At 44.4% G+C, this 18731-nt stretch overlaps 1 protein-coding gene across 1 annotated transcript in view; it reads right to left on the bottom strand.

The window, feature by feature from the left end:
• Nucleotides 1–18731, bottom strand: part of MKLN1 (muskelin 1) — a 337870-nt gene that overhangs the window by 173300 nt on the left and 145839 nt on the right. The gene's annotated exons all lie outside the window — the stretch shown is intronic.

Raw genomic sequence — 18731 nt, 5'->3', positions numbered from 1 at the left:
AAAAACAGAACAAAAAAACCTTAAGGAGCTGAGGAAGCCGCGTGTCATCGTTTTTTTTTTTTTTTTTTTTTCCAGCTGTTAAATCTGCCCGCTTTTAGCTCGCACAGAAATTTCGTCCAAAAGTTGAGACAGAACAGAGTTGTTAAAAAAAAAAAAAAAAAAAAAAGAGAGAGAGAGAGACAGAGAGAGACCAGAGAAGGAATAACAGCCCAGGTGCTCTGAATGCCATATGGGCATCACGTGAGCTTCTTATCAAAAAAGGAACATTTGCTCCAAATATCTGGCAGCTTTAGATAATGCTCCCCCTCAGGTACCCGTTTGTCAAGGTTACGCACGCTTAGTTCTTGGCTTAGCCACTGCAGTTAGTCACTCCCTAAAGAAAAGTTTCCAGCCGGAAAAGCCGTGACAGTGTCTTCCTCTCCACCTGACCCACAGAAGAACTGCAAGGAGTTTTCTCAGTGAACGACCAACTGAGTTGAAACACTTCAACAGTATTCTCTTCCCAACCAATCATTAAGCTGCCCAAAGCTCCTCAGATCTTTTCCTGACCTCCCCTTACTGTAGGGGAAAACTTAGCAGTGGCCTTTGCTGGAATATCAGATCAAGAATGTCAAAAAAGGGGCGCCTGGCTGGCTCAGTCAGTAGAATATTCCACTCTTGATCTTGGGGTTGTGAGTTCGAGCCCTGCATTGGGCATAGAGATTACCTTAAAAAAAAAAAAAAAAAAAGTTAAAATTTTGGAAAGAAAGAATGCCCCAAAGAAGGCCACAGTATGTTAGCTTCTAAAAGCACATGCGCTTTGGGTGTTGCAGCATGTTGGAAAAGTGTTTGTTCCTTGAGGGAATGCTGTGATCTCAGTGACTCAAGTTGGGAGTCTAGAGATGGGGGAGAGGCCAGAGAAGGTTGGTCCCAAAGATGCTTAGTGGTTAACTTTAGGAGAAAGAGATACTTTGAAGGGAAAAATTTTAAGATGGTGACTCAGTTTAGTTAGTTAAGGGCTCTGAAGTCGCTAACCTCACCTCTTACCCTAATGTAAGTAGTCTTTGTTCTTTTCCAGACATAGAGTTACAGTTTCTGAGTGATCCTTTTATTTTTTTTTTTAAATTGAGTCTATTTGTTTATTTATTTGACAGAGAGAGTGGGGGGTGAGGGGCAGAAGGAGAGGGAGAGAGACATTCTCAAGCAGACTCCATGCTGAATGCATAGCTGGTCATGGGGCTCGATCTCATGATCCCAACATCATGATCTGAGCCTAATCAAGAGTCGGATGTTCAGCCAATTGAGCCACCCAGGTGCCCCCAGTGATCCTTTTTAAAAAACAGATACAAGCCAGTTCTTCTTGAGATGACTTTCTGTGACTTTCTATTCCATTTAAGTAATACGGAAATCCCTGAGCAGAGGCCTTTCATATCCTGCCTTGATTACCTCTCCAGCCTTTTCTCTTCTTTCTCCCTTACAAGCTTTACTCCTGCCAAACTAAACTAACACACTGAATTGGCTCCTGTAAGTTCTGTGCTCTCTCTGGCCTCCAGGGCTTAGTTGAAGCCAAACCAGGAGTACTCTCCACCATTCTTTACCTGGCTAACTCCTGCTCATTTTTCAGATCATTTCATGCTGGAAAATCGTTCCTGATCACCTATTTTGAGGTTAGGTGCCATTTTCTATATTTCCCTCCTTATCTTAGCAAATATCACAATATATTTTAATTTCCTCTTTTTTCTATTCTCTCTTCCTAGACTGTAACTCCCATATAGGTAGGAGTTATGCATATCCTGTTCACAGTTGTATCCTCAGTTCTATGAGAATGTCTAGTACATAGTAAGTGCTCAGTAAATATTTATTGAAGAATGAATAAATTACACTTAAAGGGAATTTGGGTTGCAAAGGAAAGAGAATGCCAGAACTTCTTAGGCAGCAAACATGTATCTCCTGAGGTGTGATTGCCATGAAGAATGTAAAGACCCAGGATAGTGTGGCTTTCCTGCCGCAAAGACTTTACAAATGGTACAATAAGTTCAAGTATTCATATGATAACAAAATATAGACATGGTGCTATCCTGAACTCAAATTTTATGTAAATGTAAAGATAAAATAGAAGACTAAAAGATTTCAAAATCTGTGAGAATCTACTAGTAGCTCAGGTGAAACTTAGTATCTTCCTCTGCCTTTGGGGCATTGCCTTATGTGACAGGGTTCATTGTAAGGATACATGGGGAAGGCCTGGAAACTGTCAGCAGCTATTTAATTCCTCTAGGTTCCCCACACTTCAAAGATTGGGACAAACCGGTAGCCTCATGGAGAACTGGATAATAGATGATTATTTTTCCGAGATCAACAGCTCCAGTGACCCAGTCATCTTGTCACCCCTTGAAAGCAATCATCTTTTACTCTCTGATGCCTTCTCGGTATGCTTCTCATAGTACATACTTACCAGAAAAAGTAACTGATTGTATTTGTTTTGTCACCATTCACTATCTTTTCCTATTTAAAAAAAAAAGTGGGGGGGGGGGGATTTATTAAGAGGCTTTGATGTTCCAGGCTTTGTCTAGATGCTAGTAAGACAGAGATAAACGAGTCAGACAAGGGCCCATACCATTCTGTTATGGTAACATATAATAAATAAGTCAACCAGATCATTTTAGTCTGTGCATTTGAGTACTAAGAAAAGACTACACTGAAGTAATATTTAGATAGAAAATTCTCTAAGAAGGTAATAGTTAAATTAAGCAAATAACCTATACGGTAAGAAAGTGCAAAGGCTGGATGTGAACATTCTAGGCAGAGAGAATAAACGAGTGCAATCAGCCTGAGACAAGAAAGGAGTTGGTATATTCAAAGAATAGAAAGTGTGGCTGGAGCATAGTGATGGGGAGAGTGAAGTCAGAAAAATGGGTATGGTAAGGAGCCATGATGTGGAACTATGATGGAGAGACCTGCTGCAGGGACTCAAGGCAAGGAGCAGCATTATCCATTTTAGATTTTATAAAGTTCACTCAGAAAATGGGATGGAGAGAGGTAAGAGTTGAAGTGAGAAGACTTGACAGGAGGTTATTATAGTAGCCAGGCAAGAAATGATGGTGGCTTGGACTAACAGAGGAGATGGAGAACAGAGGTTGAATTGGGACATATTTTAGAAGTAAATCCAGCTAGACTTGCTGGTGGGGGGTGGGGGGAAGGCAGGCAGAAAAGGAAAAAATCAAGGATAATCCCTGGGTTTGGTGTTTGCATCACTAGGTAGATAGTGATGCTCTTATTGAAAGGGGAAGATTTAGAGTTAGAATAGTTTCAAGGTAGAAAAAATCAAGAATTTTGAGTTCAGACATTCAAATGGCCAAGGGACACATGAAAAGATACTCAACACCACTAGTCATCAGATAAATGTAAATCAAAACCATAATGAGATATCCCTGCATACCAGTTAGTATTACTAGTATCAAAAAGACAAGTAATAACACGTGTTGGCAAAGATGTGGAGGAAAGGAAAGCCTCGTACATGGTTGGTAGGAATGTAAATCAGTACAACCATTGTAGGAAACAGTATGGATGTTCCTCAGAAAATTAAAAATAGAAATAGCATATGATCCAGTAATTTCACTATTGGGTATATGCCCAAAGAAAATGAAAACACTGATTTGAAAAGATACATGGGGTGCATAGCTGGCTTAGTCGGTAAAGCATGTGACTCTTGATCTCAGGGTCACGAGTTCAAGCCCCAAACTGGGTATAGAGCTTACTTTAAAAAAAAAAAAAAAAATGAAAAGATATAGGCACCCCTATGTTTATTGCAACATTATTTACATAGCCAAGAAATGGAAGCAGCCCAAGTGTCCATTGCTACATGGAGGAATAAAGAAATATGGTATATACAGGGGCACCTGGGTGGCTCAGTGGGTTAAAGCCTCCACCTTCGGCTCAGGTCATGAACCCAGCCTCCTGGGATTGAACCCCAGCTCTCTGCTTGGCAGGGTGCCTGCTTTCCTTCCTCTCGCTCTGTCTGCCTCTCTGCCTACTTGTGATCTCTGTCAAATAAATAAATAAAATCTTTTTTAAAAAATGGTATATACATATACAAAAGAATGAAATCTTGTCATTTGCAACAACATGAATGGACCTAGAGGGTATTATACTAAGTGAAATAAGTCAGAGAAAGACAAATACCGTATGATTTCACTTATATGTGAAATCCAAAATACAAAACAAATGAACAAACAAGCCAACAAAAAAACAAACACTCTTAAATACAGAAAACAAACTGACCAGAGGGAAGGTTGGTAAGGGGGTGGGTGAAATGGGTGAAGGGATTAAGAGGTACAAAAGAAAAAAAAAAAGGGAAGTCTGGTATCAGTGTTATACAGGGGATGTCTAATAGATATCCAAGTGGAATTGCTAAGGGTGTAATATGGAGAGTCTATATTGGTCAGAGTCTTACATCTAGTCACCTTATAGGCATTTGGCCTTCTTTTTATCTAACCCTATAGTGGTTGCTTATTTTGCCTCAGGCACTGATTCCTGAGTCAGTAAAATTTTCTCTGCGTAGCAGAATCATTGTAGCTCCAAGTATAGAGGCCTAGATAGAAGAAACCATCGGTGGCAGCCTTCTGCAGAAGAGGATGTACGGGCTCAGAGAATGTCTATGGAAAGAAACTTAAGAGTATGTTTTGAAAATCTTAGTTTTGTTCCTGGGCCTGGTACATTTCTAGCCATGCAAACTTGGGAAAGTCACATAACTTATAGTGGTGGAAAATTGAAACCCCTATAATATTTTCTACCCTTATAAAATGAATTTAATCAAATCTATCCTGTCTACTTCACAAAGGAGTTTTGAAGATCAAGTGAAGGAAGAGAACAATTATTGAGTACCTAGCTTGCCTACTATGAGATAATGTAAGTTCTCATTTAATCCTCAGAGAAACTGTGAGATATAAGAGATATAAACTCTTTTTTGAAAGCACAACTTTTTTTTTTTTTAAGATTTTATTTCTTTATTTGACAGACAGAGATCATAAGTAGGCAGAAAGGTGGGCAGAGAGAGAGAGGAGGAAGCAGACTCCCTGTGGAGCAGAGAGCCCGATGTAGGGCTTGATCCTAGGACTCTGGGATCATGACCCAAGCCGAAGGCAGAGGCTTTAACCCACTGAGCCACCCAGGCGCCCTGAGATATAAATATTTTTATCACACTTTCACAATCAGAAAAATAAGGCTCAGAAAAGTTAAATACTTGTCTTGGGTTTGCTTCTTCACATGTGTGGGACAGAAGAGAGGGAGGTGGGGGTATTCCTTCCCCTGACTTCCTTCCTGTAAGGTCACTTTGGACTGACTGGCCCTTTTGACCAGAAGTCACAAGTCCTCTTCCTAAGTGGTCTCTCCACACAGCTCTCTGGTTCTGGGTTCCAGTAACCACTCCCACCCCTTGCTTCCTGCTGTTTCCTGGTATGTTCTTGCACTTTTATAAAGAGTCCCTTTATTAAACCTCTTACATTGCCCAACTTGAGAATGCCATCTGTTTCTAGCTGGGACATTCACTGATATAGTAACTTATCCAAGGAGGTTTAGCTAGTGAGTGATAGAGCCAGAATCTCTTTGGTTCAAAAGCTGGTCCTGTTCGATTACATCCCATTCGTCTCAAGTGGAAAGAGACAGAGTAAACTATAAAGTACTATTCAGATATAAGATGTTGTCAAATAAAAAAAGACCACCGAGAGTTAGAAGGCAAAACAAATTTGGCTGATTTATTTATTTCTAGGCAAAGGAACACATCAGGCTAAGGGGGAAAAAGAAGGTGTTCTTAGTTTTTTATTTTTATTTTTTTAAAGATTTTATTTATTTTATTTATTTGACAGAGACATAGCGAGAGAGAGAACCCAAGCAGGGGGAGTGAAAGAGGTGAGAAGCAGGCTTCCTGGGCAGGCAGGGAGCCTGAAGTGGGGCTCGATCCCAGCACCCGGGATCATGACCCAAGCCGAAGTCAGACGCTTATCGACTGAACCACCCAGGCGCTCCCCAGAAGGTGTTTTTAATTATAAGGAAGGGTTTTCATGATTGTTATGTTCACTAAAGATTAAAATATACCCTCTAAATGAGCTGGAATAAATCAACAGCTCTGTACATGATTAGTTAAAACAAGCCTTATACTTCAGTAGCCAGGAAAAAATAAATCTTCAGAAAAGTCCTGTAAGGGTCTTATTTTAGCTGACACGGGGTTGTGTAAAGTTTATGGTTTTTTTAAACAGTTTTAGGTGTTGAGGAAAGTAGAAGCACAATACAGCATTCAGTGTGCCATCTCCTCGGCAAGCTCTGCTGTAAATGGAAGAATTCCCTTTTACAATATTTGGCCACAGATGAAGAAACTAATACTCAAATATGCTAGATGTGCTAAGGTCATTTACACAACTGGTCTTTTGCAGATCTGACTCCATAACCTAAGTACCTGATTCTCAGTGCCTTTGTTCCTCACATAATTTTTTAAAAATTTTTTTATAAATACATAATGTATTATTAGCCCCAAGGGTACTGGTCTATGAATTGCCAGGTTTACACACTTCACAGCACTCACCATAGCACATACCCTCCCCAATGTCCATAACCCAACCACCCTCTCCCTAACCACCCCCCCCACCCCCGGCAACCCTCAGTTTGTTTTGTGACATTAGAGTCTCTTACAGTTTGTCTCCCTCCGGATCCCATCTTGTTTCATTTATTCTTTTCCTACACCCCAAAGCCCCCACGTTGCAGCTCCACTTCCTCATATCAGGGATATCTTATGATAGTTGTCTTTCTCTGATTGACTTATTTTGCTAAGCATAATACCCTGTTCCTCATTAATTAATGGGAACTTTTTAGGACTACTCCTACATTATTCTTTATATCCTCCTTAACTAGCACATAGTAGATACTCAGCTATCGCCTGAACTGTATGTCTTAGTTCCTCCTGAGTTTCTTCTCACCAATTGTCTTAGACAGTTAAGTCTGCTATAACAAAAACAGCATAAACTTTGTGGCTTAAATGACAAATACTTATTTTTCGCAGCTCTGGAGGCTTGGAAGTTCAAAATCAAGGTGCTTGTAGATTCAGGATCTGATGAAAGCCCTCCTCCTGATTTGCAGACATCCACCTTCTGCCTCTGGCCCCCTAAAATGCATGTCCTTCTTACATGCAAAATACATTTATTTCATCCCAATAGCCCCAAAAGTCTTAGCTCATTCCAGGATAATGTCTAAAGTCCAAAGTTTTTTCCAAATATCATCGCAATCAGATATGGATGAGGCTCTTCTGGAGGCAGAACTCCTCTCCAGCTATGAATCAGTGAAACTAGGTAGGGTGTTGCTTCCACAATACAGCGGTAGGAGAGGCAAAAAGATAGACATTCCTGTTCCAAAAGGAAGAAATGAGAAAGAGGCAAGGAGGGATGAGTTACCAGGCAAACTCAGTGAGATCTTAAAGCCTGAGAATAATCCCTGTTGGCTCCTTGCTCTGCTTTTAGTACTGCCTCTTTGGCTCCCTGGGACGGTGATCCTGCCTGCCACTGCTATTCCGCCATTCCAGAAACCTCCCTGCTGCTGGTCACACCCCCAGGGCTCTGGGTAGCCCAGCCCCAGGGCTGTGAGTGCAAGTCTGTTTAACAGAGCTGATAGCCTCCTCCTTTGAAAACCTGATGGCACCCCTGATCTCTGAATTGTTTTCAGGGTCATTCTTTCCCTGTCTTGAAGAATAGCTTATGTTCCAACCACATAGCTCTGTGGTCCTGGTCCTGTAAAATCCAAGACATCCAACAGGCTTTCTTCATTTCATCTGTGTCCATCCCCTTCAGTTCACACTGGGGTATCCTTGCTGAAGTGGCTGATTAGGTCTGTGGTTCACATCCGCACTAATCTCCTTATCAAATGGTCAGCCAGCCATACCGTCAGTGTTCTCTTCAAACCTGCTTTCTCGTTTCTTGTAATGTGGACAGGCTTAGAATTTTCCAAATCTTTAAATTCTCATTCCTTTTTGCATAACATTTCCGTCATCAGTTCTATAAGCAGTGAGGAGTAACCAAGCCACTCCTTCAATACTTTGTTTAGAAATCTCAGCTAGATAACCAATTTCATCACTTGCAAGTTGTACCTTCACAGAACACAAGAACAAGAACACAAATTCTTTACCACTTTAGACAAAGATCACCTTTCCTCCAGTCTCTGGTAACATGTTCCTCATTTCTGTCTGAAACCAGAATGGCCTTTCCTGTCCATATCTCTAGCAACATTCTATTTGTGTATTCTCCTAAAGAATGGAAAGCATTCTCTCCAGCTCTCTTCCCTCTGAGCTCTTGCCAGAATCACCTTTGGTAACCCCTCACAGCAATAATGAGTTTTTCAAACATGTACCCCCCAAACTCCAGCCTCTACTCATTACCCACTTCCAAAGCTGCTTCCACACTTTTAGGTATTTTTTGCAGCAGCATGCCCACTTCTGTGTACCATTTTTTTCTTCGTTAGCTTAGGCTACTGTAACAGCAATGCAATAGACTACGTGGCTTAAATAGTTATTAACCTTAATAATTAAGTTATTTTGTCAGCAAAAATGTATTCAGAAATAGCAGAAAATTACGGTTCAGGACAGGCAAGCTACAGCGAAACCATAGACAAGTCCAGCAGGCAAAGGAGAGGGATGTTATTTGGTTGAAAAAGAAGAAGTTGGAAGGGTTGTTTTGAATGAAAGTCCATCGGAGAAAACAAAGAGTTCAGGGTGATGACTTCTCATTAGCTGATTTGCAGAGGAAGTCAATGTCTTGTAGGAGATGCAATGTACAGCTTTTCCCTCTTGGGGCCTATAACTGATGGTTCTTTCCTGGTGATGATTCTTCTGTTGGAGTGTAATTGACACTTCTGGTGAGAGAGTATAACTGATAGTTCTTCCTATAACTGACATTGGGTGGTGTATCTATCCTCTGTCTACTTTAGTAAGGTTTTCCTTCACTAATTTTCACACAACAAACATTTATTTCTCACACTTCGGCTGGAAGTCCAAAATCAAGGTACTGGTAGATTGGTGTCTACACCCTTATTCCGGGTTTGCAGATGGATGCCTTCTTGCTGTGTGGCTGAGAGAAAAAAGAGTTCTGGTCTCATTCCCTTGTAAGGACCCTAATCCCATCAGAAGGCTCCGCCTTCATGACTTCCTCAAAATATAATCAGCTTCTAAAGGCCCCACCTCCTAAAACCATCACATCAAGGGGTAGGGGCTTCAACCTATGATTTTGAAGAAAACGCAAACCTTCAGTCCATAGCACTAATTTATGATTATAGTTTAAAAAATCAAAGGAGCTTGTTTAGGGATCATTTATAGATCAGAAGACTAGAAAGAATTAAAGACATGGGGGTTATCCATCCATTTTTTGGTTAGTAAATGAAGAAAATCATCATGGGGATTGGAATTTGCCCCCAAATAATTCCCATTCAGAATTTCTTGCATACCAGGAATATGCATGCATTATCTCCATGAACCCTCATGGCAGCCCTGCAAGTAAACTCTCTTGGAGGTCAAGATTTGCCAAACTCACATGTGCCCTGTTACATAATTCTCAGATGTATACATTCAGGATTCAGAAGGCCAAGAGAAATATGTGATGTTGAAAGACCCCTCCCCTAGAAGATAGATAGGATAACTAACCGCTTGTTTGCTTTTCTGTGAACCGCTGGCTTTTAGGCATAGATTAGGTTATTAATTGGGTTATTAATTGCTTATTAATTGCTCTTTTGCCTTTCTGTAACTGCTTGGCTTATAGAAATAATAGAGACGCCATGATGGCATTCCTACCTTCCCCCTTCTTGTTCCCCTTTCCCGCCTCTCTCCTCCCCGCGCGGGCCCTCAGAACCAATCAGCTTGTTCCCCCTTCCCGCCTCTCCCTTCACCGGGCGCGGGTCCTCAGAACCAATCAGCAAACTCCAAGTATGCCTTTTTCAAAGTTCAAATTGTCAACCAATCAGTTGCGCCCCACCCAAAACTTGTTTGTACCTTCCTATATAAGACCCTGCTTCTCTCCGGTCGGGGTGCTCGGTTAGCTGGAGCTACCGACCACCCGCCGGTACCTGCGTGACAATAAAGAACCTCTTGCTGATTGCATCCAGTGGCAGTGTTGGATTCTTGGGTAAGGGGATCCGCGGGTCTTTCATTTGGAGGTCCCACCGAGACCATCGGACTCCTGCCCAGGGATCCAACTGACTCCCACCGGGAGGTAAGCTGGCCAGTACAAAACTGTCTCTTCGTTTTCTCGTCTTCTGTTCTGTCTATGTCTATATTTGTTCTGCCTATACGCCTGGCGTGTAGGACTGTACGACAGCACGCGTTGTTGCTCTGTATTCTGTAGGCAGCTTGAGAAGGAGTTGACGAACTCGGACTTCTCCCCTGCCACCCTGGGGGATGCCCCAGGGATCAGAGGGGCCCGCTTTTTTGGGGCCCCACAGGTATCCGAGGGATATATCCGTCTGTCCGTTCCAGAGGGCCCCTCGGCCTCTGGACGGAATCTGTCCACCGCAGGGAGATCTCGAGGCTCCTCTGGGCCGGTGGAAACTGTACTTTCGGTGGTATACCGAAACCGCGCAGCGACCTTTTTGTTAATTGTTTTGTGTGTTCTACTCGTTGTCCTTGGTGTTTTCTTTGATTCTAAAATGGGTCAAACACTAACGACCCCTTTAAGCCTCACTCTAGGTCACTGGAGAGATGTTCAGATCCGAGCCAACAACTTATCGGTGGAAATCAAAAGAAGAAAATGGCAGACTCTCTGCACCTCTGAATGGCCCACCCTCAAGGTTGAATGGCCTGCAGAGGGAACCTTTAACATCAATGTTATCTTGCAGGTCAAGGAACGAATCTTCAATCAGGGACCTCAAGGTCATCCGGACCAAGCACCTTACATCGTGGTCTGGGAAAGCCTGGTCAAAGAGCCCCCTCCGTGGGTCTCTCCTTTTGTTCCCCCTTGCCCTCCCTTAAACCCTACCCCTCACCCAGTTCCCTCCGCTCCACCGGCGCCAGCTCCACACCCCACACCAACTCCTACTGACCCCTCAAAACCCCCCACCTCTTCCAACCTATATCCTGTAGTCCCTATTGACCCTCCCTCTTCTAACAACGCCTCCTCTCTGCGACGCCCCAGGCAATTACAGGTCCTCCCTCCTGAGGAATCTCCTTTGATAGACCTCCTGACCGAGGACCCCCCACCTTATCATCCTCCTAGATCGGCACCAAACCCCATGGGGGAACCAGATCATCTTGGAAGAAATGACCCTTCACCATCTCCAATCGCAGGCAGAGTTAGAGGCCGACAAAGACCAGAACAGAAGGAAACTTCCAGACTCTTACCCTTGCGTCAAGGGAGGGAACCAGGGAGCCTCCAATACTGGCCCTTCTCTGCATCCGATTTATATAATTGGAAGTCTCATAACCCTTCCTTTTCACAGGACCCCGTGGCCCTAACCGCCTTAATTGAATCCATTTTAGTTACACATCAGCCTACCTGGGACGATTGCCAGCAGCTCTTGCAGGCTCTCCTCACCACAGAAGAGAGACAAAAGGTCTTTCTAGAGGCCAGAAAGAATGTCTTAGGAGACGACGGAAGGCCCACACAACTTCCTAACGTGATACATGCAACTTTCCCTCTGACTCGCCCTGACTGGGACTTCAATACAGCTGCAGGTAGGACCCACCTACGTCTTTACCGCCAGTTACTCATAGCAGGCCTCCATAATGCGGGGCGCCGCCCCACTAATTTGGCCCAGGTAAGACAGGTGACTCAAGGTAAGGAGGAATCTCCAACCGCCTTCCTAGAAAGGCTTAAGGAAGCTTACCGCAGGTATACACCTTTTGACCCAGATAGTAACGAACAGAGAGGAAATGTCTCCATGGCATTCATTTGGCAGTCGGCTCCAGATATTAGAACTAAGCTACAGCGTTTGGAGAATCTACAAGATTTTACTTTGCAGGATTTATTAAAAGAGGCAGAAAAGATTTTTAATAAAAGAGAAACTCAGGAAGAGAAAGAGGAACGACTTAGGAAGTTGCAGGAGGAAAAAGAGGAAAAACTAAAGAAGGAAGCTGAGGAAAAGGAAGAAAAGCGAGAGCGTAAACGAAACAAGGAACTTAGTAAAATCTTGGCCGCCGTAGTGCAAGGCAGTCAGAGCTTAGAGATAGGGAAGTCAGACAGGGAGGGAGACATAAGGAGGCTCCGGATAGACTGGGACCAATGTGCCTATTGCAAGGAGAGAGGACATTGGGCCAAAAACTGCCCGAAAAGGCCTAAGGGAAATGCTAACAAGAACCACAAGGGGCCACCGTAACCGGCCCCAATGGGACTCCTCTACATGTCCTTACCTTACAATTGGAAGAAGAATATAGACTACATGAGGAGCCCCCCCAACCTCAGAGGGACATAAAATCCTGGCTTGATGCCTGAGGTGCTAGGGTCCGACAACGGGCCTGCCTTTGTCTCCCAGGTAAGTCAGTCGGTGGCCAAGCTACTGGGGATCGATTGGAAACTACATTCTGCTTACAGACCCCAGAGTTCAGGGCAGGTAGAAAGAATGAATAGAACTATTAAGGAGGCTTTAACTAAATTACTGCTTGAAACTGGCTCTAAAGATTGGGTATCGCTCCTACCTCTAGCACTCTATCGGGCTAGAAACACCCCAGGACCTCATGGCCTAACTCCCTTTGAGATTCTCTATGGTGCTCCACCCCCCGCTGTCACATTCTTTGCCCCCGATATCTCTGCTCATGCCCCTTCCCCCTCTATACAGGCCCATCTGCAAGCTCTGCAGCTGGTGCAGCAGGAAATCTGGAAACCCCTGGCAGCCGCCTACAAGGAGAAACTTGACGTCCCACTGCGGCCACATCCCTACAGAATAGGGGACACCGTCTGGGTTCGCAGACATCGGGCCACAAACCTTGAACCCCGTTGGAAGGGACCCTACACAGTGCTCCTGACGACACCCACAGCACTGAAAGTTGACGGGATTGCAGCCTGGATCCACGCCTCCCACGTGAAAGCCGGGCACCCAGAAGAACAGATCGAACCCCTTCGGGACTCAGAATGGACCATCCGGCGATCTTCAAATCCGCTAAAGAGAAGACTCATGCGCCGCTAATCCTTCTCCTTGTTTACACCTTCCTTTCCTTTGGGGGTCCCAGTCCACATTTCCCCAAACAATTAACTTGGCAGGTCTCCTCTCAGACGGGAGAAGTTGTCTGGTCCATAACGGGCCTACATACGCCTGGTAATTGGTGGCCTAATCTCACCCCTGATTTTTGTCAGCTGGCGGCAGGGCTAGAAACTTGGGATATCCCATCCCATGATCATCAAAATCTTCAATCCTACATGGGGGCCAGAGCCCAACAAATGACTGCCCATGGTTGTAGTAGCCCCACTGCCAGATGCAGGCTAGCTCAATCTGATTTCTATGTATGCCCCAAGGATAATAGAAATAGGGAGACAGGCTACAGGTGTGGAGGGTATCAAGTATACTTTTGTTATGAATGGGGTTGCGAGACCACTGGAGCTGCCTATTGGCACCCAACGTCTTCCTGGGACTCAATTACCGTTAGCAGGAATTATACCAAGGCCCATCCCGACGGGCGGACCTGCTACCATCCACGAGGGGGAGACGGGTCTGGAAATAGTCGCTGGAAACCAGCCTTGTCACTACCACTGAAAATCAGCTTCACAGACAAGGGCAAAAACCGACCACTCACAGAGTGGCAACAGGGGTATACATGGGGCCTTAGATGGTATCTTCCAGGAGAAGATAAAGGCGTCATCTTCAAAATCCATCTTAAAATAGAAAATCCCCAAACTTACCCCGTAGGGCCAAATTTTGTTCTGCCAGACCAAAAACCCTCTAAAACCCCAGCGCCGTCCAGCTCCGCCAGGTCCCGCCCGCCAACCTCCCATACATCCCCATCCAACTCCCGCCTCGAAGCATAAAATAGGCACTTCTAAAGGGACTTCCAAACCCCCTGCTGCTAGCCCAAGCCAAAAACCTCTAAAATCAGAAACTCCGCTTGTCGGAACTGGGGACCGGCTTTTCAATTTAATTTTAGGAACATATACGGCCCTCAATTATTCCAATCCTGAATTTACTGAAGACTGTTGGCTCTGTTTGGTTTCAAGCCCCCCCTACTATGAGGGGATAGCCATTGTCGCCAATTATACCAACCACACAAATCCCCAAATCGCTTGCAACTCCCAGGGATATAAACTCACCCTTTCTGAAGTATCTGGCCAGGGACTATGCTTAGGCCCCGTGCCCACTTCCCATCAGGCACTATGTAACACCACCATCCGGAATATCCCTCCTGGTAATTATTATCTAGCAGCACCCAACGGGACATATTGGGCTTGTAGCACCGGCTTGACCCCTTGTGTTGCTGCCCAAACTTTAGATGTTACTGCAGACTATTGCATATTAGTTCAACTTTGGCCCAAGGTAACTTACCACAGTTCGAGATTTGTCCTTGACTTCTTCGAGCAAAAGCAAAGGTCTCGATACCGGAGGGAGCCCATAACTCTGACTATAGCTTTGCTGTTGGGCATCGGGGGAATAACAGCAGGTATTGGAACAGGAGCTTCCGCTTTAATCCAAGGTAATCAGCTCAGGCAGTTACAAGTTGCTATGAATGCTGACCTTGAGGCCATAGAGAAATCAATCACAGCCCTAGAAAAATCCTTGACTTCCTTATCAGAGGTTGTACTACAGAACAGGAGAGGACTAGACCTTTTATTTTTAAAAGAAGGAGGGTTATGTGCAGCTTTAAAAGAAGAATGCTGTTTTTATGCCGACCATACCGGGGTGGTCAGAGAAACAATGGACAAGCTAAGAGAGATTAGCCCAGAGAAAAAGAGATTTTGAATCCCAACAGGGCTGGTTTGAAAATTGGTTCACCCGTTCCCCTTGGTTCACAACCTTAATATCCACCCTCATGGGGCCCCTTATCATCTTATTACTGATTCTGCCAATTGGCCCTTGCATCATAAATAGGCTTGTCCAATTCACTAAAGACCGCTTGTCCGTAATTCAGACAATGGTACTAACACAACAATATCAACTTTTCTTAAGATTTTATTTATTTATTTATTTGACAGAGAGAGAGATCACAAGTAGGCGGAGAGTCAGGCAGAGAGAGAGAGAGAGAGAAGCAGGCTCCCGCCGAGCAAAGAGCCCGATGCGGGGCTCGATCCCAGGACCCCGAGATCACGACCCGAGCCGAAGGCAGCGGCTCAATCCACTGAGCCACCCAGGCGCCCCAACAATATCAACTTTTAAAACAATCAGAGTCCCGGACAAGCTTAGAGCAGGAACAAGACGAATGGATATAAGATTCTATCCATGATAAAGAAAAAGGGGGGAATGAAAGACCCCTCCCCTAGAAGATAGATAGGATAACTAACCGCTTGTTTGCTTTTCTGTGAACCGCTGGCTTTTAGGCATAGATTAGGTTATTAATTGGGTTATTAATTGCTTATTAATTGCTCTTTTGCCTTTCTGTAACTGCTTGGCTTATAGAAATAATAGAGACGCCATGATGGCATTCCTACTTTTCCCCTTCTTGTTCCCCTTTCCCGCCTCTCTCCTCCCGCGCGGGGGCCCTCAGAACCAATCAGCTTGTTCCCCCTTCCCGCCTCTCCCTTCGCGCGCGGGTCCTCAGAACCAATCAGCAAACTCCAAGTATGCCTTTTTCAAAGTTCAAATTGTCAACCAATCAGTTGCGCCCCACCCAAAACTTGTTTGTACCTTCCTATATAAGACCCTGCTTCTCTCCGGTCGGGGTGCTCGGTTAGCTGGAGCTACCGACCACCCGCCGGTACCTGCGTGACAATAAAGAACCTCTTGCTGATTGCATCCAGTGGCAGTGTTGGATTCTTGGGTAAGGGGATCCACGGGTCTTTCAATGTATTCCTAAGACTACTGGTTCTGCCTTCATCTTAACTTTCCTCACGGTTGCTGTGTTAACTCATTTCAACTTTGCTGTTGTTTGGAATCCTTTCTTTGAGCACAAAGCTGCCAGAAGGAGTGGATGAAAAGCAAATGCCAGCAGTTTGTAAGTAAGGGGATATCCCCTTTATTTTTTAGGACAAAGGAACTTCAGCCAGGCCCAGTGGGGCCTCTGTGCCTTCCCAGGTGAACGCTGAGACTGGCTTCAGGTGTGAAGCTCAGGTCTTTCTGCTCCCAGGAGATGGCAGCAGCAGCCACCACAGCTTCAGCCTGCGGGAGATAACAGAATTCCTCCTTTTGCCTATTGGCATCCAAGCCTAGAAATTCCCGGTATTAGAGACCGCTTTATCCCCGGTTTGCTGAGCTTGGTTGGAGCTGAGACACAGGCCGTGGAGGAACTGGCAATGATTCGTCATCTCTTAAGTGCCTGGTTTTTGGTAAACACTTTAGTCCAAACTGTGACCTTGAAGCGTGTGTGAAGGAGGACCAGGAAGTCTCTGGCCAGGGAAAAGAGCTTCAGAAAGAAACAAATAGAGTTGAAACTGGAAGCCGGGTTAGGGGCACCAACTTCCCTCCTCACCCTTGTGCAGTCAAAAATCCACGTATAACTGGACTCCCTAAAAAACTAAAATACATATATCCCACTGTTGACTGGAAGCCTTACTGATAACATAAACAGTGAATTAACCCATATTTTGTATGTGTATTATATACTGTATTATGCTAAAGTAAGCTAGAAAAAGAAAACATTATTAAAACCATAAGGAAGAGAAAAATACCTTTACAGGACTGTACTGTATTTCTTTTTTTTTTTTTTTTTTTTAGGATTTTATTTATTTGACAGAGATGACAAGTAGGCAGAGAGAGTCAGGCAGAGATGGGGGGTGGGGAAAGCAGGCTCCCCGCTGAGCAGAGAGCCTGAGGATCCCATGACCCCGAGATCATGACCTGAGCTGAAGGCAGAGGCTTAATTCACCCAGCCACCCAGGTGCCCCAGGACTGTACTATATTTCTTTAAAAAAAAAAAAATCCACATAGAAGTGGACCCATACAGTTAAAAGCCACGTTGTTCCAGGGTCAACTTAAACACTTCCATCCACACAGGCATAAATGCAGAGGACCCCAGCTCACAGTTTGGTGCCACACCGAAAACACAGATTCTCCACCCAGCTTCCCAGCTACCAATCAGCTGACCTTGTTCCGGAATCTCTCAGAGCTGCAATTTCCTCCTCGACCTAGTGTGGACTCCGATGTAAAGTGCCTGCTAATTCTTAAATTATGAGTTACCGTACTTTTATTTTCAGGATTAAGTAAAGTTGGGCCTTCGCCCTTTCAGAATTTTGAAAAATCCCAGACACAACCAGTGCTACGGGATCCAAGTTAATCCCAGGTGAGCACATAGGTGAGCACATAGCCTGGTTCAGCAAAAACTGCCAGCTTCCTGGAAGGTGGGCAGGAATCCCAGGAGACGTCTGAACACCACACAGCTAGGGATGAACTGTCAACTGCTGGGATTTGCTTTGCAAATGACCACATCTAAATGAGGCTGACAAAACAATATTCCTAAAAGCAATTAACACTGACTCCTAGTATATTTGGAAGCCAGAAGTCCTTTTGGGAAAAGTGAAATTGGCTCAGAAAAAATGATTCCACCCCTCTGGGTAGAAATGTTTAGGGTTTAGGGGATTTTTTTTTTTTTAAGATTTTATTTTATTTATTGGACGGACAGAGATCACAAGTAGGCAGAGAGGCAGGCAGAGATAGAGGGTGGGGGGGAAGCAAGCTCCCCGCCAAGCAGAGAGCCCAATGCGGGGCTTGATCCCAGGACCCCGAGATCATGACCTAAGCTGAAGGCAGAGGCTTTAACCCACTGAGCCACCCAGGCGCCCCATGGGTTTAGGGAGTTCTTAAGTCAGGACCTGTCAGTGCTTCTGTCCCACTGTCACATTCAGGGGCTCAACCTGGATTTTGTGAAGGAGAAAATGGAACGAGCTCCTCTCATTTCCTCCCTGCTTCATCCTGCTGGCTCTCACCATCATTGCCTGAATGACTGCAATGTTCATCCATTCATTCAGTAAATATTTACTGATCACTTACCATGTGCTACATACTGGGAATATAGCTAGCTATTAAGGAGTTCACAGTCACCTAGTTGGGTATTAAATGTGTTAAATATACTAAGTAGCCAGAAAGGATTAGCATATAAATATAAAATATGAAGTAACAATAGTGGCTATAGTGGTAGCAGAAGCATTGGTTCCATAAGGAGCCAATATCTCCACAGGCCAAAGATCTTTTCTATCTTTAATAGATAATATCTTTAAAGCTATACCCAGAATATAGTAGAATCATCTAGACTAGGCCTGCAGGTATTGGCCCCTGCCGTCTGACAAGGCAACCCTTCTTTCCTATTTCACATGAAAGTCGTCATAGGTGAATCCCTTCCTGGAGTAGGAAATGTACACTCCAGAAAGCCACTTTAAATGGAAATATGTATATATTAATTGACCTGAAAGGATCACTGACTGGGGACAGCTTCTCCCTCTATGTTTCCTGCATTAGAATATGGGGGTGGTCAGGTTAAGTAAGGTTCAGTGTCAACTGAAACAGAGGGAACTGAAAGACAATGACAGAAGACATAGTGATGGCAAATTCTGGACGGCTCTGCACTAGAAAAAAGAACCAGATCCAGCATGCAGAGCAGGTCAGAGAGTAAGGCAACAGAGATGTCATGGGACAGGGGACTCAGCTATCTAGTACAACAAACA

This window comes from Mustela lutreola, chromosome 4, assembly GCF_030435805.1.
Source record: "Mustela lutreola isolate mMusLut2 chromosome 4, mMusLut2.pri, whole genome shotgun sequence".
Taxonomy (NCBI): Eukaryota; Metazoa; Chordata; class Mammalia; order Carnivora; family Mustelidae; genus Mustela; species Mustela lutreola.
This window is presented reverse-complemented; position numbering and strand designations above follow the sequence as displayed.